The sequence below is a fragment of the Salvelinus alpinus genome, chromosome 20 (genome assembly GCF_045679555.1).
Source record: "Salvelinus alpinus chromosome 20, SLU_Salpinus.1, whole genome shotgun sequence".
NCBI lineage: Eukaryota > Metazoa > Chordata > Actinopteri > Salmoniformes > Salmonidae > Salvelinus > Salvelinus alpinus.
In genome coordinates, this window is record NC_092105.1 from 39,185,557 (window position 1) to 39,211,073 (window position 25,517).

The window sequence follows — 25,517 nt, forward strand, 5'->3', positions numbered from 1 at the left end:
GAGCACTATTCCCACAGTAGGGCAAAACTTTGATAGTGTTAACTAAAGAGGAAAACTCAGATATTTCATCTGCGTGGAAGTGCGAAAGTATCTGCGCAACATTGCCACCCAGCCCTAGTAGCACATTAATGTAGAAGTGTTTAGAAACATATTATATTCTTATTTATAATAAAAGTGACTCCAAAATGACACAATACATTATTTACTATTTCTATTGGGCACAAAATGATCTGAAACACAACCAAAACGAACTGCAAATGCATCCAACAAGTTTGTAGTCAGAAGCTTGATGTATTCATTGCGTGCTAGGATTACGGGAACAAATACTAAACTTTTGATTACTTTATTTATAAGAATCTTTAGGGGTGTCAATAATTATGACCCCTACCTTTAAAAAAACAAAAACATTACTTGTTAAACACTCTTTCTCTGAGCAATTGTAATTTCCCATTTTTGTTTGCATACAATATAGCTCAGTATTTGAATTATGTATTTTATACAGTCATTATTGCTCATCTTCATCAAGGGTGTCAATCATTCCAGACCCCACTGTATGTGACGTAGTACTCAATATTCGGGGAACACTTTTTGCTCGTGAGCGCTACTTTCAGAACTACTCTGCTGCTACAGAACTGCTGCTGCTACTCTCTGTTATCTATGCATAGCCACTTTAATAACTCTACCTACATGTACATAATTACCTCAATTACCTCGACACCGGTGCCCCCGCACATTGACCCTGTACCGGTACCCCCTGCCCTGCTATTGTTATTTACTGCTACTCTTTAATTTGTTATTCATATATCTTACTTATTTTTAGGTCTTTTCTTAAAACTGCATTGTTGATTAAGGGCTTGTAAGTAAGCATTTCACTGTAAGGTCTTTGATTTGATTTTACTGGCTAAAAAGTACACAAACGTACCAGAGAATCTCTTTAATTATGATGTTTGTTATGGTGAGAAAGGCGACATCTCAATTCTGCTCGGCTCTGTATTTCACTCATATTCCACCCAGCAGTGCAGTGGTGTCTGGCCTCCTATCCCTACTCTGCATGTCTCGGTCTCTCACCCAGCCAAAGAGCAAACTCACCCAGTATAATTGGCTCAGTGATGCATGCCTGAGGTTTTTCCCATTGCCCTTGTCTCACGGACAGAGACGAGAAGAGACACAGGACACCCAATTAACATTTCTTGTCCACTCCGCCTTGTATATGATTCAGTTCCGTTGTGTGGCAGATCGCTGTGTGTTCAGTTAATTCATGACAGTAATCAGCGTCTCGATTGCAGCAGGAAAACTAGCCATCCCAGATCCCACAGGCAACATAAATCCCTCTGCATCCATTCTAATTACCATTATGATACATTCGTTAATGACGCCAAATCGGGTGGGGATACCAAATCAATACAAGCAAGACACAATGTATATGCAGGATCTGGAACGCAAACTAGTCTAGGATGTAACCTAGCTCTTACAATTGTTAGGCCTAGATATGTTTTGAATGGATATGGAATGAACAGTCAGTATAATCATCTGACATGCAATGGTTACATCATCTAAGTCATCATACTGTAAGAGATTCCATACAAACATGGCTGATCCATCTTCAGCTGACCAGACAAAACAAAAAGCTCTCATCAGTCTGTCCATAGTTCCAGGCAGGCTGACACCTAAGTATTGTGTAAGTGCAGAGTCATTGTGTGAGATAGCTGTCACCCTGCCTCAGTATTGATCTAGCGTAGGCTGAGGGACAGGGACACACGGTTCAGGTTAATTGGACCCTGAGGACTAGAGTGGAAATTCTGGTTTTCATTTTCTATCTCACAGCAGGCAGCGTAACACAGCAGGCAGTCTACTCCTCTGAAGTGGCTGAAACCAAAAGACAGAAACAAACGACTGGTAGGACTACATCTGATACAGGAGTACATTTGGTAATAACTGGTGGGTGCTTACATTTGTCCTATTTCACACATGCACAAGTGTGGATTATACGAATGTGTGAATTGGAAAAAAATGTCTTTGGCATATCCCAGACATATCCTGAGACACCCTCGGAGACCCACAACATATTTTTCACCTAGTCAGCACTGAGATTTGAACCAGCGACCTTTCAGTTACCAGCCCAACAACTCTTAACCGCTAGGCTACCTGCCGAACAACTGGCTGTGTAAAAAGACACGCTGATAGGGTAGAATGAGTGGACTTGTTTCCAAGCTGCTCCCTCACACAGGGTATGATTATCAGTACGTCGGGGCTGATCACCACTTTCCCTAACCTTACACCATAGTTACCGTAGTGAGTGTAGGCCTAGTTCTTACATGAAAGAGCTGATTCAGGAGGATTCCTTATTTCAACAACAGGATACATCTGTAGCCTGGTCTCCCCCCCCCCCCCCCCCACACACACACACACCCCACACACGCTCTCTCATGAACATATTGTACTACACACACAGTCTGATCTATGTTACCAGCCCCCATCTTTAACCAACTAGGAACTAAGCCCAGACAAAACCTGAGCCTATTCAGAAAAGTATGGCTCTCTAACAGATCCCTTCCTCCTCATCAATCTAGGAAGAAGACATGGAGAGTATCGGCCTATTGTGGATAAATGCATTTCATGGTAAAACACCACCAGTGCAGTGCATGCATAGAATGAGTAACATACAGGCGATGTGCTGTCTATCCCTGTCTAGATGGCGTGGCAACAGACAGCTACAAAAAGCAGCATTGGATGTCACAACAGTGCTTGTTGGAAGCTCTCCTTCCTAGACTTGATTAGTAATGAGTTTAATCTCTTAAATCTTGTTACTGTGACTATCGTCTCTGGGCACAGATAGGACCTGGAACATCGCCTGTTGTACAATAATATGTAAGAAATATACACTGAACAAAAATATAAACTCAACATGCAACAATTTAAAAGATTTTACTGAGTTACAGTTCATATAAGGAAATGTGTCAATTGAAAAAAATGTATTAGGCCCTAACCTATGGATTTCACATAACTGCGAATACAGATATGCAAAATGAAGGTAGGGGAATGGATCAGAAAACCAGTTAGTATAATGACTGCAGGAATGTCCACATACTAATTGCATGCTCCTTCAAAACTTGAGACATCTGTGGCATTGTGTTGTGTGACAAAACTGCACATTTTAGAGTGGACTTTTATTGTCCCCAGCACAAGGTGCACCTGTGTAATGATCATGCTGTTTAATCAGTTTCTTGATATGCTACAGCTGTCAGGTGGATGGATTATCTTGGCAAAGGAGAAATGCTCACTAACATGGACGTTAACACATTTTTACACAAAATGTCAGCGAAATAAGCTTTTTGTGAGTATGGGAAATTTCTGGGATCTTTTACTTCAGCTCATGAAACATGGGACCTTTACATGTTGCGTTTATATTTTTGTTCAGTATATAATATACATTGTCTTCAGAAAGTATACCACACCACTTTAACTTTTCCACATTTTGTTGTGTTACAGCCTGGATTTAACATGGAATAAATTGTGATTTTTGTCGTTACTGGCACACACAATACCCCTTAATGTCAAAGTGGAATTATGTTTCTTTTTATTTGTTACATTTTTATTAAAAATGGAAAGCTGAAAAGTCTTGAGTCAATAAGTACTCAACCCCTTTGTTATGTTAAGCCTAAATAAGTCCAGGAGTAAAAATTTGCTTAACAAGTCACATAAACACTATTATTGCAGTCCATGCAAATGATTAACATGATTTCTGAATGACAACCTCATCGCTGTATCCCACACATACAATTATCTTTAAGGTCCATCAGTCGAGCAGTGAATTTCAAACACAGATTCAACCACAAAGACCAGAGAGGTTTTCCAATGCCACGCAAAGAATGGCACTTATTGAAAAAAAATAAGACATTGAATATCCCTTTGAGCATGGTGAAGTTATTAATTACACTTTGGATGGTGTGTCAATACACCCAGTCAATACAAAGGTACAGGTGTCCTTCCTAACTCAGTTGCCAGAGAGGAAGGAAACCACTGAAGGATTTCACCATGAGGCCAATGGTGGCTTTAAAATAGTTACAGAGTTTAATGGCTGTGATAGGAGAAAATTGAGGATGGACAACAACAAAGTGTTATATTTGGGGCAAATCCAAGATAACACATTACAGAGTACCACTCTCCATATTTTCAAGCATAGTGGTAGGTGCATCAAGTTATGGGTATGCTTGTAATCGTTAAGGATTACGGAATGGAGCTAAGCACAGGCAAAATCGTAGAGGAAAACCTGGTTCAGTCTGCTTTCCACCAGACACTGGGAGATGAATTCTCCTTTCAGCAGGAGAATTACCTAAAACACAAGGCCAAATCTACATGGGAGTTTCTTACCAAGAAGACAGTGAATGTTCCTGAGCGGCCAAGTTATTTTTGACTTAAATCTACTTGAAAATCTATGGCAAGAACTGAAAATGGTTGACTAGCAATGATCAAAAGAACTTGAAGAATTTTTTAAAGAATAACGGGCAAATGTTACACAGTCCAGGCGTGGAAAGCTCTTAGAGACTTACCCAGAAAGACTCGCTGCCAAAGGTGCTTCTACAAAGTGACTCAGGGGTGTGATAACTGATATAAATTAGATATTTCTGTATTTATCAATAAATGTGCAAAAATGTATTGTACATTCTAAAAACATGTTTGCACTTTGTTATTATGATGTATTGTGTGTAAATGGGTGAGAGAGAAAAAAATGAAATAATAATCCATCCACAAAATGTGGAATAAGTCAAGGGGTATGAATACTTTCTTAAAAGGCCCTGACAATTTTATCCACAGCGACTTAGTCATGCGTGCATACATTTTACGTATGGGTGGCCCCAGGAACCGAACCAACAACCCTGGCGCTACAAGGGCCATGCTCTACTAACTGAGCTATAAAAGGACCAACAACACCAAAGTTGTTTACTACCACTCAAAAATATGGCCGCCCTACACTAAAAAAGACAACACACACCTAGAAATGTTGTTACAAAATTCACTGCTAAAACATTGCAAAGATGTGACATTTTGAGTTCAGAAATTATAATAATTTGTTAGCTTCTCTTTTTAAGTTGGAATGCAATTCACTCAGTAGACCTATGACCATTTGAATGATGATATATTTGGCCACTATTTGGAGGCTAGTCTGGAGACAGAAGTTCTGAGCTGATTGAATAGGCTAATGTTTCTGCAACAACAGAAGTCAGTACATCCTCTGCACTGAAAACTGTTGAACATCACATCAGGCGCTTAGCTTGTGCATACAGGAAGCTAGCTATGTTATGTTTAGCTTGAAGGGGAAGTTGCGCTGACATTGAGTCAGCCCTATCCTTGTAGCTCAACTTCTCACCAAATTCTAGGTATTGGCTTGATTCAGGGAAAAACATAAAATGATTACATTTCAAATAGCTGGTTCCTGTTTGAGGTTGTATGCTTTTGTAGTGTGGCCTGTGTTTGATTTACATTGTCACTTTTGTACAGTTTGTACCACTGGTCAAGAGAATGACTTCAGCTCTAAGCAGGGATAATGAATGATACTTGTGTCTAGCATATTGTGAACAGACTCTAGTCAAACATCAGTTTCCCAGCAGGGCTTAGCTCTGGGTTATTTTGACACGAGGAGAAATGTCACCAAACAATGTCCATTGATAACACAGCATGCTAAAAATCCCAAGAATCCCTTTGCATGCAAGTCTGTGTTTACACAGGCAGCCCAATTCTGATCTTTTGCCACTAATTGATCTTTGACCAATCAGATCAGATCTTTTGCCAAGAATAAAGCAGCCTTACTGCTTTTTTTGGAGGCATTTACACTGACAAAGAAACAGACTGAGAAACACATCAGAAAAGTCATGGCTAGTCCCCTTCACCAATAGTGGGAGTTTGTCCTCACATAGTTCCAGGGTTTTTATCTGGATTAAAATGGGGCTTACGTGGTGGGCTTGGCGGGGCGTGGAGATAATTTTTTGCTGTATTAAAGCAAATGTCCTACAACTCTACACATTTTGTCATGGATCTAAGAAAAACAAATTCAGTTTTAAATCACATTTCCTGCAATTCTACACATTTTTGACATGGGGCTGAGAGAATTGCATGTTTTAAAGCTAATTTCCTGCAATTCTACACATTTTGCAATGGCTTATGCCGTGTTCTTATGCTATCTGAGTGACTTAAACATTATAACACAATCAATAGGGGCCCAATTCCATGACAAAAATACTCCTGGAATTTTAGATTCTCCCTGACTGTCTAGTTTTTATTTTGGTGATTGTTAGTTCTCAAAGATGATCTTATTTAGAAATATAGAGGTCCATTATCTTTAAAAAAAAATTTTTTATTTTTTTTATTTTAAATCATCCCAAAATCTTTTTTCTAATATTTGTATTAGAATTTTTATTAAAAACACCATGCACTGGATGTCTTTAAGACAATCTCAAGGACAGAAGTGGAGGGCGCTCAACCAACGTGAGTCGAGGTTCAACCAAAAATCTATGTCATAGAATATATACATCTTCTATGACAATCTTAACTTGTCAGCATTTTAATGTCCAAAACATTGTATTCCCTCAGTTTAAAACCAAATAAAATGGCCAAACAGACAACATCAGCTAAAATAACAAAGAGAATGCTGCAGAAGTGATTACACTCTACGGAGCTACAATAAATCATACCCTTCAAAAATATCTTATTAGTCAAACCGTCATCTCTTTCCTGTGTCATGGAGCGACAGTAATACATCTGTGTAAATACTGTCTCTCTTCTCTCCAACTGTTGAAAAGGTGTTGACTATTTACTGAACGCTGCCTGCTCCCAAGGATGTCAAATCCAATAGGTCCATTATAAAATGTGATCGTTAAATCCCCTTAATGGGACAGACCTCATTAGCCAAAACAGACAACAAAGGACAAAATAAACAAATAAAAAATGAACGATGCAGTGCTTTACCATTGATGTTACTCGCGTATTTGCATTTCCTTCACTAGAGCTGCACAAAGAAAGAGTGCATGATTAGCCATATACAAAAATAGGCCTAGTCTTAATGTTGAGACTGTAGGCTATACGGGAAAAAAAGCATACCGGTTTTCAGTCATGGTAGTAGCAGCCAAAATCCCTGTCATGGGCAGATGATGATGGGGAAGTAAGGTGGACTGCTGCTTGCTGTGGTGCTGTTGATTATGGCACTGGAACAAGCACAGACATCCGTGAGTCTCCCTGGGCCTGTTGATTCATCCAGCCAAAGCCCTTCCACACACACACACACACACACAATTCCACAGTAACGGAATTACGCTTTGACTCAGTTTTTTTTCACTTTCAAATGTATGCCAAACAAAAAAGTTGACCCTGTTTTTCTGTTAGACAAAGTGCATAGTTGAGTGCCAGACTGATCCTTGGTCATGAACGGATGCCGGGACCTACCAGAAGGAGCAAAGGTAGGTATCGTAACATGTCCGGCAATGTGAATGCAATGTTTTAGCGATTTCCAAAAATGATTTAATTTACTGTTCACTTGCTATATTCACAGCCTGTCAGACAAGACCTCAGGATAAAAGTGTTGTGCGACAAGTACCCTTGTGACATCTCCTCCGTTGTTGCCAGTCTCCCTTGACTACTATGAAGAGGACACGCCATCATGAGGCCTCTGATAGTGACCCGAGTTACTGGCCTGATGACACAGATGGGTCCATCAACAACGACAGGTAATGTTTGTTATGTGAAATGCGAAAGGTTGTATTAAAAAATACCCGGCTCCATAGGCTAATTCTGACCTATGGAGTCCCTTGGGAAACCCAACCATCCAACGATGGGATTTATAAACACATTTTCTAGGCTCCCAAAAGGACTCTAATATAAAAACTACTTTTGGAATGCTCATATTCTGAGCTAGCCATTAAAAAAAGTATATTCCACAGATCTAAGTGAATCTGAACAACCCTTGAACTGGAACAGAATATGGAAAAATATGACCGTGGCATCCCGTAATCCGAACAATCATCTTATACATTTTAAGTTTGTTCAGACTGTATTTAACACCAAGGAAAAGTTTTACGATGAAATGGGCCCCAACTGTTCACACTGTCCCCTAAATCAGGTAGACACATTCCTTCATATGATGTGGGAGTTCACTGTAGTAAAAAGCTTCTGTGACTAAGCAAAAATATTTTAGAAGTGCATGAATGTAATTATTCAATAAGTTGCATCTGCTATGTTACTTAACAATGATAGCTCCTTGAATCTCTCAATCAATCAGAGACGATTACTACTGGCAGGCAGCAATGTCTCAAAAAAAGATACAGTAGCAATCACCCCACTCTCTCCCATTTAACCAGTGGATTCAGTTAATATAGGAAGTTATAACGTTAGAAATAACGACAGCGAGAATGAATGGCGCTAGTCAAGGAACAACTGAGGCCTGGACAAATAACGTTGACTGTGTAAAGAATAATCTCAGCTAAAGCACAGTACATACATTATCAGTCACAGTTTGGGCACACCTACTCATTCCAGGACTTCGCTCCATTTTTACTATTTTCTACATTGCAGAAAAAGAGTGAAGACATCAAAACTATGACAGCCGCATATACAGTTGAAGTCGGAAGTTTACATACACCTTAGCCAAATACATTTAAACTCAGTTTTCACAATTCCTGACATTTACGCCTAGTAAAAATTCCCTGTTTTAGTAGGTCAGTTAGGATCACCACTTTATTTTAAGAATGTGCAATGTCAGAATAATAGTAGAGAGAACGATTTATTTCAGCTTTTATTTCTTTCATCACATTGCCAGTGGGTCAGAAGTTTACATACACTCAATTAGTATTTGGTAGCATTGCCTTCAAATTGTTTAACTTGGGTCAAACGTTCTGGGAAGCCTTCCACAAGCTTCCCACAATAATTTGGGTGAATTTTGGCCCATTCTTCCTAACAGAGCTGGAGTAACTGAGTCATGTTTGTAGGCCTCCTTGCTCGCACACGCTTTTCAGTTCTGCCCACAAATTTTCTATAGGATTGAGGTCAGGGCTTTGTGATGGCCACTCTAATACCTTGACTTTGTTGTCCTTAAGCCATTTTGCCACAACTTTGGAAGTATGCTTGGGGTCATTGTCCATTTGGAAGACCCATTTGCGACCAAGCTTTAACTTCCTGACTGATGTCTTGAGATGTTGCTTCAATATATCCACATCATTTTCCTACCTCATGATGCCATCTATTTTGTGAAGTGCACCAGTCCCTCCTGCAGCAAAGCACACCCATAAAATGATGCTGCCACCCCCGTGCTTCACGGTTGGGATGGTGTGAAAGCTTCCCCCTTTTCCCTCCAAACATATCAATGGTCATTATGGCCAAACAGTTCCATTTTTGTTTCATCAGACCAGAGGACATTTCTCCAAAAAGTACGATCTTTGTCCCAATGTGCAGTTGCAAACCGTAGTCTGGCTTTTTTATAGCGGTTTTGGAGCAGTGGCTTCTTCCTTGCTGAGCGGCCTTTCAGGTTATGTCGATATAGGACTCGTTTTACTGTGGATATAGATACTTTTGTACCTGTTTCCTCCAACATCTTCACAAGGTCCTTTGCTGTTGTTTTGGGATTGATTTGCACTTTTCGCACCAAAGTACATTCATCTCAAATCGGCCATTCCGATTAATCGGTCGACCTCTAATCTCTAGGAGACAGAACGCGTCTCCTTCCTGAGCCGTATGACGGCTGCGTGGTCCCATGGTGTTTATACTGCGTACTATTGTGTGTACAGATGAACGTGGTACCTTCAGACATTTGGAAATTGCTAAAAAGTTTAACCAGACTTGTGGAGGTCTACAATTTTTTTTCTGAGGTCTTGGCTGATTTCTTTTGATTTTCCCATGATGTCAAGCAAAGAGGCACTGAGTTTGAAGGTAGGCCTTGAAATACATCCACAGGTACACCCCCAATTGACTCAAATGATGTCAATTAGCCTATCAGAAGCTTCTAAAGCTGTGACATCCTTTTCTGGAATTTTCCAAGCTGTTTAAAGGCACAGTCAACTTAGTGTATGTAAACTTCTGATCCACTGGAATTGTGATACAGTGAAATAAGTGAAATAATATGTCTGTAAACAATTGTTGGAAAAATTACTTGTGTCATGCACGAAGTAGATGTCCTAACCGACTTGCCAAAACTATAGTTTGTTAACAAGAAATTTGTGGAGTGGTTGAAAAACGAGGTTTAATGACTCCAACCTAAGTGTATGCAAACTTCCGACAACTGTATATCTTCAAGTGCAGTAGCAAAAACCATCAAGCGCTATGATGAAACTGGCTCTCATGAGGACCGCCACAGGAAAGGAAGACCCAGAGTTACCTCTGCTGCAGAGGATAAGTTCATTAGAGTTGCCAGATAAATGCTTCACAGAGTTCAAGTAACAGACACATCTCAACATCAACTGTTCAGAGGAGAGTGCATGAATCATGCCTTCATGGTCGAATTGCTGAAAAGAAACCACTACTAAAGGACACCAATAAGAAGAGATTTGCATGGGCCAAGAAACATGGGCAACGGACATTAGACCGGTGGAAATCTGTCCTTTTGAGATTTTTGGTTCCAACCGCCGTGTCTTTGTGAGACGCAGAGTAGGTGAACTAATAATCTCCGCATGTGTGGTTCCCACTGATTTATTTAACAATTCTTTGGTTACTACATGATTCCATTAGTGTTATTTCATAGTTTTTACAATGTAGAAAATAGTAAAAAGTAAGAAACCCCCTTAGGTTTCAAAACATTTGACTGGTACTGTACCTTATTTACATAAGTATTCAGACCCTTTGCTATGCGACTCGAAATTGAGCTCAGATGCATTCTGTTTCCATTGATCATCCTTGAGATGTTTCTACAACTTGATTGGAATCCACCTGTGGTAAATTCAATTGATGGGACATGATTTAGAAAGGCACACTCCTGTCTATATCAGGTCCCACAGCTGACAGTGCATGTCAGAGAAAAAACCAAGCCATGAGGTCGAAGGAATTGTCCGTAGAGCTCCGAGACAGTTCTGGGGAATGCTACCAAAAAATGTCTGCAGCATTGAAGGTCCCCAAGAACACAGTTGCCTCCATCATTCTTAAATGGAAGACGTTAGCAACCACCAAGACTCCTAGATGTGCCATCCAAAATTAGGAACACCTTCCTAAATCCTAATTTTTAGTATACACAGTGTATGTATATATGTATATATATATATATATATATACACTGTGTATACTAAAAATTAGGAACACCTTCCTAATATTTGAGCTGCACCCCCCCTTTTGCCTTCAGAACAGCCTCAATTCGTCCAGGCATGGACTCTACAAGGTGTCGAAAGTAGTTCCACCGGGATGCTGACCCATGTTGACTCTATTGCTCCCCACAGCTGTGTCAAGTTGGCTGGATATCCTTTGAGTGGCGGACCATTCTTGATATGTGAAAAACCCAGCAAAGTTGCAGTTCTTGACACAAACCAGAGTGCCTGGCACCTACTACCATACCCATGTTCAAAGGCACTTCAATCTTTTGTCTTGCCCATTCACCCTCTGAATGGCACACATACACAATCCATGTCTCAATTATCTCAATGGTTAAAAATCCATCTTTAACCGGTCTCCTCCCCTTCATCTACACTGATTGAAGTGGATTTAACAAGTGACATCAATAAGAGATCATAGCTTTCACCTGGATTCACCTGGTCAGTCTCATGGAAAGAGCCGGTGTTCCTAATGTTTTGTACACTCAGTGTATAATACATGCCATTTAGCAGACGCTTTTATCAAAAGCGACTTACTGTAATGTGCGCATAGATTTTACATTTGGGTGCTCCTGGGAATCAAACCCACTACCCTGTCATTACAAGCTCTACCAACTGAGCTGCAAAGGACGACACGTTTCATGTAGAATACACAAGGTGCAATTTCGACATTTGGTTGTGCATTAGCAGTTTCTCTTGTTATGCCAGTCACTCAATTAGTCATGTCAGCTAACCGGTGTCGGTCTGGACTCGAACTCGATTTGCTCCGCTCTTGTCATTAAATCGTTCTGGTTTTAGGTGGTCTCGAACACACTGGTGATGACGTTGAATGTGGAAAACTGATTGGATTTGAAAGAAAGTCATCAATGTAAGGGAATTTCATATATATTTTTTCAACCAACTGTTCAACTACGTCCAATGACATGGTGCATTTTTGTTGTTGAGTTCACATCGACATCACATTAGTTGACAACTAAACCAAATGTAAATCAAAACTAAATGTTGAACTGACGTCGGAGCCCAGTGGGTTGTGTGTTTGATCATGGACATAAAATGTACTACAGATATATGTTATCAAAGTGTGTGTATAGGTTAGCATATCCAAACACTATGGAAAGAGTACTTTTGGTACCCAACTTTTTTCTTAATAAACTGTGTGCTTTTCATGACATTTAAAAAAAATATTTCTGAATAAAATAAATAAATAAAATAGTAGGCCAATTCCACAGCCCAGTAGATACAACTAATCATTTTGGTTGTGAAGTGCATTAGCAAAATGCTTTGTCCTTTCTTTAGAACAAAATGCAATTTACCACTTGGCTGTCTATTATATCACCCTGTCACAGGCCCTCCCAGTCAACACCACCTAAATAATATTGCCTGCTACAGTTGTTCGAGAGATGTCCAGATTCCAGCCAAACATGCAGCATAGAGAAGACCAGCAAGGGGTCCCTCATCAACATCATGCAGACATGCCCTCGCAGTGAGCATTCTTTTGAATGAAACAGTCAGCCACTTGTTGGCAAGTATCCGACCAGACCCCTAAAATGCAGAAGGTAATCCAATTCACTATTTTGATACATTTGATAAACCAATTGTGAAACATAAGACAATATTTGTTGCTAATTTTCTACTTCTAAAATGCATATAATGTCCAGGGCATAACCTAGCCTGGTGGAACCAGCCTGATCGCTGTGTTAGAAAGATAGAAAGTTGAACGCAGCGGTCAGGCTGGTTCCACCAGGCTAATCATAACTACCATTGACAATATAATCAGTGCTCTGTGCGTGTGTTTGTGTGTGTGCCCGACCAGTATATTTGACGAGGGGCCAGGAGCTGATATACGCTGCTATGCGGGGGCGCTGGCAACGGCCTCACCCCCAGCCTGTTCATGCTCACCAACCGTTGTCGATTGGGAGAACAAGAATTCGGTGGGTTTAGTCTGACTTGTTAAAACTTCAACATAGGTGATATCTGACACACAAACATACACTATCACTAACTGCCATTGGTGATAGAACAGTATGTGTTCACAGAAACATGTATGGTGACTTGCCAGATGATGTGATGAAGTCCAGACTGACAGATGGGCTTGATACTGATGTCTCTAAATGTAGAGAGACCTGGCACAACATTTTTACAAGACAACTTTTACTTGTATTGTCTTTTTCTATTATTGAATTGAATAGTACACTACACACACAGAATGGGGTCCTGCCGGTTCTGTTCATCTGTTCATTACAATGATCTGTTCTTCTACAGTCTTTGTTACGGCACCTAGGGAAATGTGTGAACAATGCCATCTGATCTGGGTTCAAGAACACAGAACAGTCTGTGCTTTTCTCTACTAGTACACTGTAGGTCTATACAATGTAAACAAGTCAGACTGACAGAGGGGAGGCAAAACAGAGAGACTACCGTCCCATCCAAACACAGACACCTGCCTTCTTTTGTAGATCAAAGGCTAGTAGGAAATCCTTCTCTCCTCTCAACTGCTCACTTCAAAGAGTGTTCATCATATTATCTGTGGTGCAGCAAGTTAGGACCTTGACCGGGCTTCAATCTGTCCCCAACACAAGGCCACAGTCTCACAGTATCTCACCCCACTATATACCCCTATAGAACAACTATTATTGAGTCCCTAACCTTTTTGGACCCTTTGAAAGTACCGCAGTGCTGTTCTGGGAGTGAATAATAATAAGAGGTTAAAAACATGTTGCTAACACTGTCAGCTGTCGCTGGTCATCAGAGTTGGGATTTGCAGAGGAAATGAGTAAGCAACCTATGAACAACATTTGCACAATCGTAGGACTGCAGAAATGTCAGATGGAATTGAAATCACTCGATACACTTACTGCACTACATTAAATGTTCATCTCTTCACTAAAACAAGGAAAAACATATCACGTGATCTTTTATTAGCCATGTGACTGTCTAAGGTATCCTTTTGTATTTGTATGTATTATGGATCCCCATTAGATGCTGCCAAGGCAGCAGCTACTCTTCATGAGGACCAGCAAAATGAAGGCAGTTATACAATTTAAAAAAACATTACAATGCATTCAACATGTCAATACCTCTCACAAATACAAGTAGTGATGAAGTCAATCTCTCCTCCACTTTGAGACAGGAGAGAATGACATGCATATTACTAATGTTAGCTCTCTGTGTACATCCAAGGGCCAGCCGTGCTGCCCTGTTCTAAGCTAATTGACATTTTCCTAAGTCCCTTTTTGTGGCTCCTGACCACACAACTGAATGGTAGTGCAGGTCTGACAAAACTAGGTCCTGTAGGACCTGCCTTGTTGATAGTGTTGTTAAGAATGCAGAGCAGCGCTTTATTATGGACAGACTTCTCCCCCATCTTAGCTACTGTTGTATCAATTTGTTTTGACCATGACAGGTTACTCCAAGCAGTTTAGTCACCTCAACTTGCTCAATTTCCACATTATTTATAAGGTATTTATAAGGTTTTGTTGAGGTTTTTGAATGATTTGTCCCAAATACAATGCTTTAATTTTTGAAATATTTAGGACTAACTTATTCCTTGCTACCCATTCTGAAACTAACTGCAGTTCTTTGTTAACTTCTCTAGGATAGGGGGCAGCATTTTCACGTTTGGATGAAAAGCGTGCCCAGAGTAAACTGTCTCCTACTCAGTCCCAGATGCTAATATATGCATACTATTATTAGTGTTGGATAGAAAACACTCTGAAGTTTCTAAAACTGTTTGAACCATGTCTGTGACTATAACAGAACTTATTTGGCAGGAAAAACCCCGAGGACAAAACATTCAGATTTTTGGGGGAGGGAGGTCACTCTCTTTTCAATGGGTTTTCATTGGGAATCCAGATTTCTAAGGGATGTTCCTGCAGTTCCTATCGCTTCCACTGGATGTCAACAGTCTTTAGAAATTGGTTGAGGTTTTTCCTTTGAGAAATGAAGAAGTAGCCATGTTCAGAATGAGGCTCCAGTGAAGTGTACTGTTTGTTAGAGGCGCGTGACCAGAAAGCATGCTACACATTGTTTTCCTCCGGTATTGAACACAGATCATCCCGTCTTCAATTTTATCGATTATTTACGTAAAAAAATACCTAAAGCTGTATTACAAAAGTAGTTTGAAATGTTTGGACAACGCTTACAGGTAACTTTTGAGATATTTTGAAGTCACGTTGTGCAAGTTGGAACCGGTGTTTTTCTGGATCAAACACTCCAAATAAATGGACATTTTGGATATATATCGACGGAATTAATCGAACAAAAGGACCATTTGTGATGTTTATGGGACATATTGGAGGGCCAACAGAAGAAGCTCGTCAAAGGTAAGGCATGAATTATATCTTTATTTCTGCGTTTTGTGTCGCGCCTGGAAGGTTGAAATATGATGGTCTGTGATTGTTAGCAGGGGTGCTATCCTCAGATAATAGCATTGTTTGCTTTCGCCGTAAAGCATTTTTGAAATCTGACACGTTGGCTGGATTCACAACAAGTGTAGCTTTAATTTGGTATATTGAATGTGTGATTTCATGAAAGTTTAATTTTTATAGTAATTTATTTGAATTTGGCGCTCTGCATTTTCACTGGATGTTGGCCAGGTGGGACGCTACCGTCCCACATATCCCAGAGAGGTTAAGTGTTGCAGTCATTTCAATCGCTGTAGTAGCTGACGTGTATAGTGTTGAGTCATCCGCATACATAGACACACTGGCTTTACTCAAGGCCATTGGCATGTCATTAGTAAAGATTGAAAAATGTAAGGGGCATAGATAGCTGCCCTGGGGAATTCCTGATTATGTCAGAGAGGCTTCCATTAAGGAAAACCCTCTGTGTTATGTCAGACAGGTAACACTTTATCCACAATATAGCAGAGGGTGTAAAACCAAAACACATAAGATTTTCCAGCAGCAGACTATGATCGATAATGTCAAAAGCCGCACTAAAGTCTAACAAAACAGCCCCTACAATCTTTTTATCATCAATTTCTCTCAGCCAATCAGTAATTTGTGTAAGTGCTGCGCTTGTTGATTTTGCCTTATGTTTATATGAAGCTCCATCCATACAGGCTTCGTGGAGAACACAAAGCAGATAACAATCATGCTTCCTTATGATTCTTCCCAAATAGGCAACTGTACTATCAAATGTTCACTGTTGTATAACTGTAACCCCGCCACCACCTTCATGACAAGTCAAGAAAACTGGGCTTTCCTCCCACCTACATCTCCTCCGAACCAAAATGCCTTCTCAGCCCAATCACCCACATGAAACCACAACTGAGTCCCATCCCATCTAACCATGATTTCACCCTCCAGCTAATCTGAAGAATGTCAGATGGGCTACAGTGCTTTCCTTCCAGAATCTGGTTCTGATCCAAATCATCCACTTGGAGACTTGTCAATAACGGCCTCTGTGATTGGCTATGGCAGGGAATCTAGGAAAATCCAGGATACTGTAGGATTGTTTTCTATTAGAGAGGATGGCTACAACAGTGTGATGTTTCAGACTGCTATACTCCAAAGAATAGAATTCCTTGTACAATTAAAATAATCTAATTAGAGCCATCTGTGCAGACATCCGTTTCTTGACTGATCAAGGTTCATTAAATTGAACTCGGGAGACAGTCCAACCAGCCTGCAAATAGTAAAGCAGGAACTGAGTAAACAACACTAATTATTAGACACATGGCTGATAGAAAGACTTACACAATATTGGTCACATCTTGTTATTTGTGTTAAATTCAGTGGAATACTAAATCGTAGTCCTCGCCAGGCATTTATCGTTACCAAAGGATGGAAAAATTACTGGCTGGACAGCTTGTTAGCTTCATTTGCAACTAATCAAACGTACAAATTGGTTACCAATTAAAGACTGCAAAACATGTCATTATAAGAGTCCATCCATTACGGAGCTGTATCAGAATATGCTGAGATGTGTAGATGAGGGATGTCAATGGCTCATACAAGCCCACAGGGGAAAATGTGGCTAATATTAGCAGAGCAGTGAAGTAAAGTCAATGTTTAGTAAGTAGTTAACAACACATTCATGTGTCGAGTCATTTATTTCCCTCTTTCGGGGGGAACACTGAGTGTTTTCCAAAAGGCCTCTATGGCAGGAATGTTAGCCAGCCAACCAGGCAATTCTCCACAGTTCTAAACTGCTATAGAGAGAGAAGGAAAAGGCATACATACCAGAGACCTCGGTGAGGTTTAGCCAAAAGGCTGTTGGCCATCCAGTATGACAGGCCTGGTCAGGAGTAAAAGCCTTAGTTAAATTCCTTGAGTTAAATGTCCCTCCTTGGCAAATGAAATGTGGCAACAGCAGATCCACTGGCCTAGGCCAAGTGCCCTAGCTAAGTATCCACAACACTAAGATAGTAGTAGGACAAGTGCCCTAGCTAAGTATCCACAACACTAAGATAGTAGTAGGCCAAGTGCCCTGGCTAAGTATCCACAACACTAAGATAGTATTAGGCCAAGCGCCCTAGCTAAGTATCCACAACACTAAGATAGTAGTAGGCCAAGTGCCCTAGCTAAGTATCCACAACACTAAGATAGTAGTAGGCCAAGTGCCCTAGCTAAGTATCCACAACACTAAGATAGTAGTAGGCCAAGTGCCCTAGCTAAGTATCCACAACACTAAGATAGTAGTAGGACAGTAGTGGCTCCTGCTGTCTCCAGCACAGTTGAAATCCTTGGATTAAACTTTACTTTTCCCGCCTGCCCCCATTAGATTTGGGAGGGGTTGAGGAGGAGGAAGAGGAGGAAGCTCACTTAGAATAGCCAAGTGCCCCTGAGTGCTTCCAGCATGTTAAGCAGCTTACAGCCATAGCCCAATGAAGCAGAGATTTTCTATTGATACGTGAGGACAAGTCTGTTGTCTTGTCTATTTTGGATACGTCGTTGTTGTTGAGTGGTCCAAATGTAGACGCAAAAGCACCGCTAGCTCAATAGCATACACATGTTCTGGAAAAGGAATGACAAGCACAACAACTTCACGCAGCAGGACAAGTCACAGTCCTACAGTGGAGCCATACATTTCACACCATTTAAAATCACACACCAGTAACAAATCCAATTTATATATGACTTTACCTATGCAGGGGAAGGGGGTACTAATGTTTTCCTTGTTTCGATGAGAGGTGTATCAGGCACATGTACAGTACCACCTAGTTAGTCATCATTATCACATTGCTATTGACGGGACTGTCTGCTGCCCTGAGGATGCCGCTGATCACCCTTTCTGTTGCATAATTAAGCATGCCCGACAACCGACTCATGCAGATCATATTACAGGAAGAGAACACAGGGGCTTTGTTCGCATTGGAGCACAACTATTGTCTGAGATTATTAACTGGTAATAATGAATATTGATTGGATGAGTGGGAGGGGTGAGCAGCAGGGGTAGATGAACTGAACTACTGACAATAGGAGGTTAATACAGTTGCGTGTGCATATCGTATGGTGTCACCTTCGAATGTGATGATTAAAGTGTTGCAACTGCTTCAACTTGAATTAGCACATAGTAACACCACATATAGAACAATGATACAGATATTTCACTGGATGTATACATGTGAAGCGTCCGCTTGGCGTTTCCACTCATTACCAAATATGTGACCAACCGCCTTGATTCAGTCTTATGTAGCAAAATTTGAAACTGTGTTTTTTTACATTGGATAAAAGCAGAGACACAGAGCTACATAATTGTATATCATACAATGCATTTGACGAACAATGGGAAAGTAATTCAGCTATTGAAAAACTTGTAACCTCACTTTTGAGAAAATGGTCTTTGAATATTTTGGTACCTACTGGAGAGCTCTTCTTTGTCTACACCCATTCAGCATCGTTCACACCCTCTTAAAAATTAGCCCCCATCCAAACTCTGACCATTTTACTTTCCCTATCAGAGCTAGTTAGGCTGTTTTCATGTTATCCAGAGCGTTGGTAACTGTAACTGTGCTGCTGGCAACAATTTAACTACGCTTTTTTGCAGACGTTTACTGACACCGGCCATATATTCAACGGGTGTTGAGCGTTCGTAAATTCATCAGTTATTCTGCGCTCTGGCACACTCAGACGAGAGTGCTCTGAAATCGGAGTAGATGGCCAGACTGAATTTACGAACGAAATGATTACTTGCATAGTGGAGTCTTTTGTTAAGACATGTAGCTAGCTAGCTAAACAATGAACTATAATCCCAACTCATGACGTTACTACCCTGCATGAATCTGCAGGTAGCTAACCAACCAGGTTCAATGTTAGATAGCCAAGCAAATGGCTCTGATATACAAATAATAATATCATACACGCAGTGGTAACCTGTCATTCAGGGCAGAGCCCCACCTGTTTTGAGACACACATTTTTAGCAAAAAATAAATAATATTTATTTTCTCAAAACAGTTATTAACTCGGAACTATGAAAACTTGACTTCAGTGAGTTCAAGACAACTGGGAAGTCGGGAATAAACAAGCTCCGACTGGGAAAATACGTTTTGAACGGTCATCCAGCTCGGAATTGTAAATCCGGCCTCTTTCTAGAGCTACGACCTGAAAATCAATGACATCACCATGATTCGACCTAGTTTTTTCCGAGTTCCCAGTTGTTTTGAAAGAACCATAAATCCAGATAATGCCAGACATTGATGACAAAATTTGCCCACGAAGGACCGCCGTGCCACCTTCCTGTTCAAGTGAGCACAGCACAACAAGGTGAGTCCAAAAATGTATTGTATGCTGCTGCATAAATTATGTAATATGCCAGGGAGATAAGTATACTGTAGCTAAGAAACTAATACTAAGTGGTTGTTGTGTAGTAAGATGTTGGTAGCCCATGTGCCTCACCCTAATCATTTGGTCTATATCCCCTCTTAATTTCGCCTACTGTTCTGACTTTATGGTGCACATGTAGCCTATAAACTGTTTTGGAGAAATGAAATCATTGAATATTGTAAGAGCTTTTTTTGTCTGCTTATATGCCCCCTTTATTTATCCTACGGTTCTGACTTGGTGTACAGGGAGAACAGTGTAAGAATGGCCCATGTTCGGAATTCTGTCGCTGTACATTTTAAAAGTGCTAGAGAAATAGGTATGACTACGTCCGTCCTAGCTCGCTCATTAATGTCTTAATAGAAATTACAGATTGTCTCTTGTCCTTATGCCATAGTTTGTACATCTCAATTATCATTAAAAACCACATTTGTTTCAGCAAGTCAGCCATATCAGCTATGTTTTTTTTTAAAGGCAGTAAATGAAGCTGAATCAACTGTTTCGCTGCCAGACAAGGCTCCGCTGATAGCCAGTTGTAGCAGTGGTAAGATGTTGGGACTGCTGTTGGGGCTGTTTTACGTAGGCTGTTTGTGGGCACCGTTTGTCACTGTTATAGTGCAATGCTGGCATGCATCCCACTTTTATGAATATTTTGCCCCACCAAGATTTACATGCTAAAATCACCACTACATACACATAACGTTAGCTAGCGAGGCAGCCAGCTAACATTAGCTAGCTAACAGTACACTTCGGCCTCCCGAGTGGTGCAGTCGTCTAAGGATCTGCATCACAGTGCTAGCTGTGCCACTAGAGATCCTGGTTCGAGTCCAGGCTCTGTCGCAGCCGACCGCGACTGGGAGACCCATGGGGCGGTGCACAATTGGCCCAGCGTCGTCCGGGTTAGGGGAGGGTATGGCCGGCAGGGATGTTCTTGTACCATCGCGCACTAGCAACTCCTGTGGCCGGGCGCAATGCACTCTGACACGGTCGCCAGATGTACAGTGTTTCCTCCGACACATTGGTGCAGCTTGCTTCCGGGTTAAGCGGGTGCTGTGTCAAGAAGCAGTGCGGCTTGGCTGGGTTGTGTTTCAGAGGACGCATGGCTCTCGACCTTCGCCTCTCCGAGTCTGTACGGGAGTTGCAGCGATGGGACAAGACTAACTAACAATTGGATACCACGAAATTTGGGAGAAAAAGGGGGTAAAAAAATTATAAATACAGTACATGTCCAGCCCACTCATTATCTCAGCCAATCATGGCTAGCGGGAAGGTTGCTGTCTTTTTCTGTGGCTAAACCAACTAGGCTTGTAATTTTATTTTTTTATTTGTATTTACAGATGGCACACAAGTTTGTTATTAAGGCACATGAAAGTTCACATGTTCAATAAGGCATTTCCACCAAAAAACGCATTTCGATTTAAAAAAGAAAGTTTACTGGTAGACTGTCATTGTAAATAAGAATGTGTTCTTAACTGACTTGCATAGTGAAATAAAAGTTTTAATTTGTTATTATTATTATCATTATGATTTTTTTTAAACCTTTATTTAACTAGGCAAGTCAGTTAAGAACAAATTCTTATTTACAATGACGGCCTACCAAAAGGCCTCCTGTGTGGGTGGTACCTGGGAGTAAAAATACAAATAAATTAAATTAAAATATAGGACAAAACACACATCACGACAAGAGAGACAACACAACACTACATAAAGAGAGACCTAAGACGACAACATAGCATGGCAGCAACACATGACAACACAGCATGGTAGCAACAGAACATGACAACAACATAGTAGCAGCACAAAACAGGGTACTAACATTATTGGGCACAGACAACAGCACAAAGGGCAAGAAGGTAGAGACAACAATACATCACGCAAAGCAGCCACAACTGTCAGTAAGAGTGTCCATGATTGATTCTTTGAATGAAGAGATTGAGATAAAACTGTCCAGTTTGAGTGTTTGTTGCAGCTAGTTCCAGCCGCTAGTGCAGCAAACTGAAAAGACGAGCGACCCAGGGATGTGTGTGCTTTGGGGACCTTTAACAGAATGTGACTCGCAGAACGGGTGTTGTATGTGGAGGATGAGGGCTGCAGTAGGTATCTCAGATAGGGGGGAGTGAGACCTAAAAGGGTTTTATAAATAAGCATCAACCAGTGGGTCTTGCGACGGGTATACAGAGATTACCAGTTTACAGAGGAGTATAGAGTGCACTGATGAGTCCTATAAGGAGCATTGGTGGCACATCTGATTGCCGAATTGTAAAGAACATTTAGCCGCTCGAGAGCACCCTTACCTGCCGATCTATAAATTATGTCTCCGTAATCTAGCATGGGTAGGATGGTCATCTGAATCAGGGTTAGTTTGGCAGCTGGGGTGAAAGAGGAGCGATTCCGATAGAGGAAACCAAGTCTAGATTTAACTTTAGCCTGTAGCTTTGATATATGCTGAGAGAAAGACAGTATACCGTCTAGCCATACTCCCAAGTACTTGTATGAGGTGACTACCTCAAGCTCTAAACCCTCAGAGGTAGTAATCACCACCTGTGGGGAGAGGGGCATTCTTCTTAACAAAACCACATGACTTTTGTTTTGGAGGTGTTCAGAACAAGGTTAAGGGCAGAGAAAGTTTTTTGGACACTAAGAAAGCTTTGTTTTAGAGCGTTTAACACAAAATCCGAGGAGGTGCCAGTATAAGACTGTATCATCTGCATATAAATGGATGAGAGAGCTTCCTACCTGAGCTATGTTGTTGATGTAAATTGAGAAGAGCGTGTGGTGGCCTAGGATCGAGCCTTGGGGTACACCCTTGGTGACAGTCAGTAGCTGAGACAGCAGATGTTCTGACTTTATACACTCAATCGTTGAGAGAGGTAGTTAGCAAACCAGGCCAAAGACCCCTCAGAGACACAAATACTCCTTACCCGGCCCACAAGAACGGAATGGTCTACCGTATCAAAAGCTTTTGCCAAGTCAGTAAAAATAGCAGCACAACATTGCTTAGAATCAAGGGCAATGGTGACATCATTGAGGACCTTTAAGGTTGCAGTGACACATCCATAACCTGAGCGGAAACCAGATTGCATATCAGAGAGAATACTATAGACATCAAGAAATCCAGTCAGTTGATTATTGACAAGTTTTTCCAACACTTTTGATAAACAGGACAAAATAGAAATAGGCCTATAACAGTTAGGATCAGCTTAATCTCCCCCTTTAAATAAAGGACGAACCGTGGCTGCCTTCCAAGCAATGGGAACCTCCCCAGAGAGGAGAGACAGGTTAAAAAGGTCAGAGATAGGCTTGGCGATTATACTGTAGAGGCAGCAACCTTAAAGAAAACAGGGTCTAAACCACCCAGATGTTTTTTGGGGGTCAAGTTTAAGGAGCTCCTTTAGCACCTCGGACTCAGTGACCGCCTGCAGGGAGAAAATTAAATAAAAAAGATACAACATTAAATACGTTCGAACGGCTCTTCTGTGAAGTCGTGACCCGCGACATACGCCTAGTTTCCTGAAACGGGTCACATATGGTAGTGAGAAGATGGGACGAGATGGATTTTGGCAGATTTTCTGCAAATTTTCGCATCGATGAAACATTTGATCTCAATACAGTTCTGTTCCCAAAACCAAAATATGTTATGAACAGAGTGGACTAAGGTTTGTAGACTTGACCCTTCGCAAAAGTTTTTTTTAAATCACGTTGTTTACAGTAAGTGCAAAGGCGAATTGAGTTATTGCACACGTGCAATTCACAGAGTAGGCGTTGCCTTACGGAAATATGCAGATTATGCTAGAACGTGCCAATAGGATCTCGCTAGCTAGTGCTTGGCTCTGCCCCCCTCTTTGCTTGTTCTGCCCACTATGGCTTATTTGTTCCCACAGGGCAAAATGTGGCTAATATAAGCAGAGCAATGCAGTAACGTCAATGTTTAGTAAGTGATTAACAACACATTAATGTGTTAAGTCCTTTGTTTTCCTCTTTCGGCCTCAGAACCACCACTAAGCATTTTCCAAAAGTAATCTCATTAAACCTGAAGTTAATGACTGGGTCCTTCAGGTCCACAGGCTCTTCAGCTAACTACTGTTATTGACTAATTAAAGCACAGCTCATGGGTTCCAATTGTGAGTCACAATTTTCAATAAAATGAGTCATCAGAAAGATGAAAAGGTTTAATGGTGAAACTAGTCTCAATGTGGCTTTAATAAGAGTGCTGGTCTAGGATCAGTTGTGCCTTCTAAATCACACAACTAAGAAGATCAGCACTACTACACCGAGCCACTTTCTGAATATGGGACCTGGTTCTGCCTGGGGATACGATATGAACACTATGAACTGATGTGAAACAATGATACCTTGAGGAGGTCTCCTCTCCTCAGTCCTAAATCAACTACTAGTGCTATAAAAGCAGAATCTGTCCAGGCCACGGATGGGAATGTCATGCAGTGACAGGCAGATAATTACAACATTCCCCTTGTAAATCCCTTCATCAAGGCTTTGTCCTTTTGGATATTTTTAAACCTCACTGCAATGTCACTTTCTGACCTTCATTTCAGCAAATTCCCTGATGGGATGGATGCTCACCCAGAATATCATTGTAGGCTACTGGCAGAGGAGTTGGAAAAGGTCTTGATACAAGGTGCATGATAATCACACGTTAAAGATGATTCCAGATTGTCTGTGCCTGACTTGGGCAGGAGCACACAGGAGCTGAGTACAACCACCTAAAATGTTCTACTGCTTCAACTCCTGCACCGCTTATAGAATATTAGTTCAAAAGTATTGTGGAGCTCCTGTACCTAAGTACCGGCTGCCAAAATGAGTACGGGCTGCTTTTCAGTCCAAGTCATGCACTGCAGATAGTGACAGCGTGATGATGATGCAACTTGTATGTACGTCACTCACCAATCAATTTTCGCATCATTAAAGGATAAACTGACACTGTACCACTAAATATGACTTAAAATATGAATTAATTGTAGGCCCCTTTGCAGACAGTTATGTTTCAAGTCAGAAGTCGGCCATTCAAATGCAGCAAAAGTAGACTGTCATCCATTTCTCAGGTAGTCATTGGTTAGATGGGGTATAAACACAAGTAGCCTTCCCCAGTGTCTGAGGATGCCGAGTTATCACTTGAATGGATAGCATTTTCTAGATGTTTTTTTTTTACTTCAATTTCAAAGCGCAGGGAAACAATTCACATAAAATAGTTAGATCAAGTATGGAAAACATTGCTAGCTTACCGATGTTTCGTTGTATTGACCATGTCTGCAATTTTTTGCGCAGGAAATAAATGATACGACTTCCCTATGCAACAGAAAACCTCGCGTTCTTATTGAGACAGATGATGTTAGCCTAGGATGCTCCGCGTTGAAACCCCTTGCTAATACAGTAGATGAGATAGAGGTTTAGAACATAAGCAATGGAAAGTCAAAAAAGTGCTGTGTATGCCCGTTGTCTTCTTGAATGCAGTCACTC

The 25,517-nt window shown here is 40.9% G+C and overlaps 1 protein-coding gene across 14 annotated transcripts in view; it reads right to left on the reverse strand.

The window, feature by feature from the left end:
* Window positions 1–25,517, reverse strand: part of LOC139546833 (oxysterol-binding protein-related protein 6-like) — a 61,075-nt gene extending 35,558 nt beyond the window's left edge. For 4 of the 14 annotated variants that reach the window (XM_071355684.1, XM_071355681.1, XM_071355680.1 and 1 more), the window contains exon 1: window positions 25,283–25,515. The gene's annotated coding sequence lies outside the window, so the exon portion shown is untranslated. Of the gene's footprint in view, window positions 1–6,963; window positions 7,004–7,095; window positions 7,261–24,623; window positions 25,169–25,282 lie in introns of those variants that run through there. The other 10 variants (XM_071355686.1, XM_071355678.1, XM_071355672.1 and 7 more) reach the window with 7 other exon arrangements.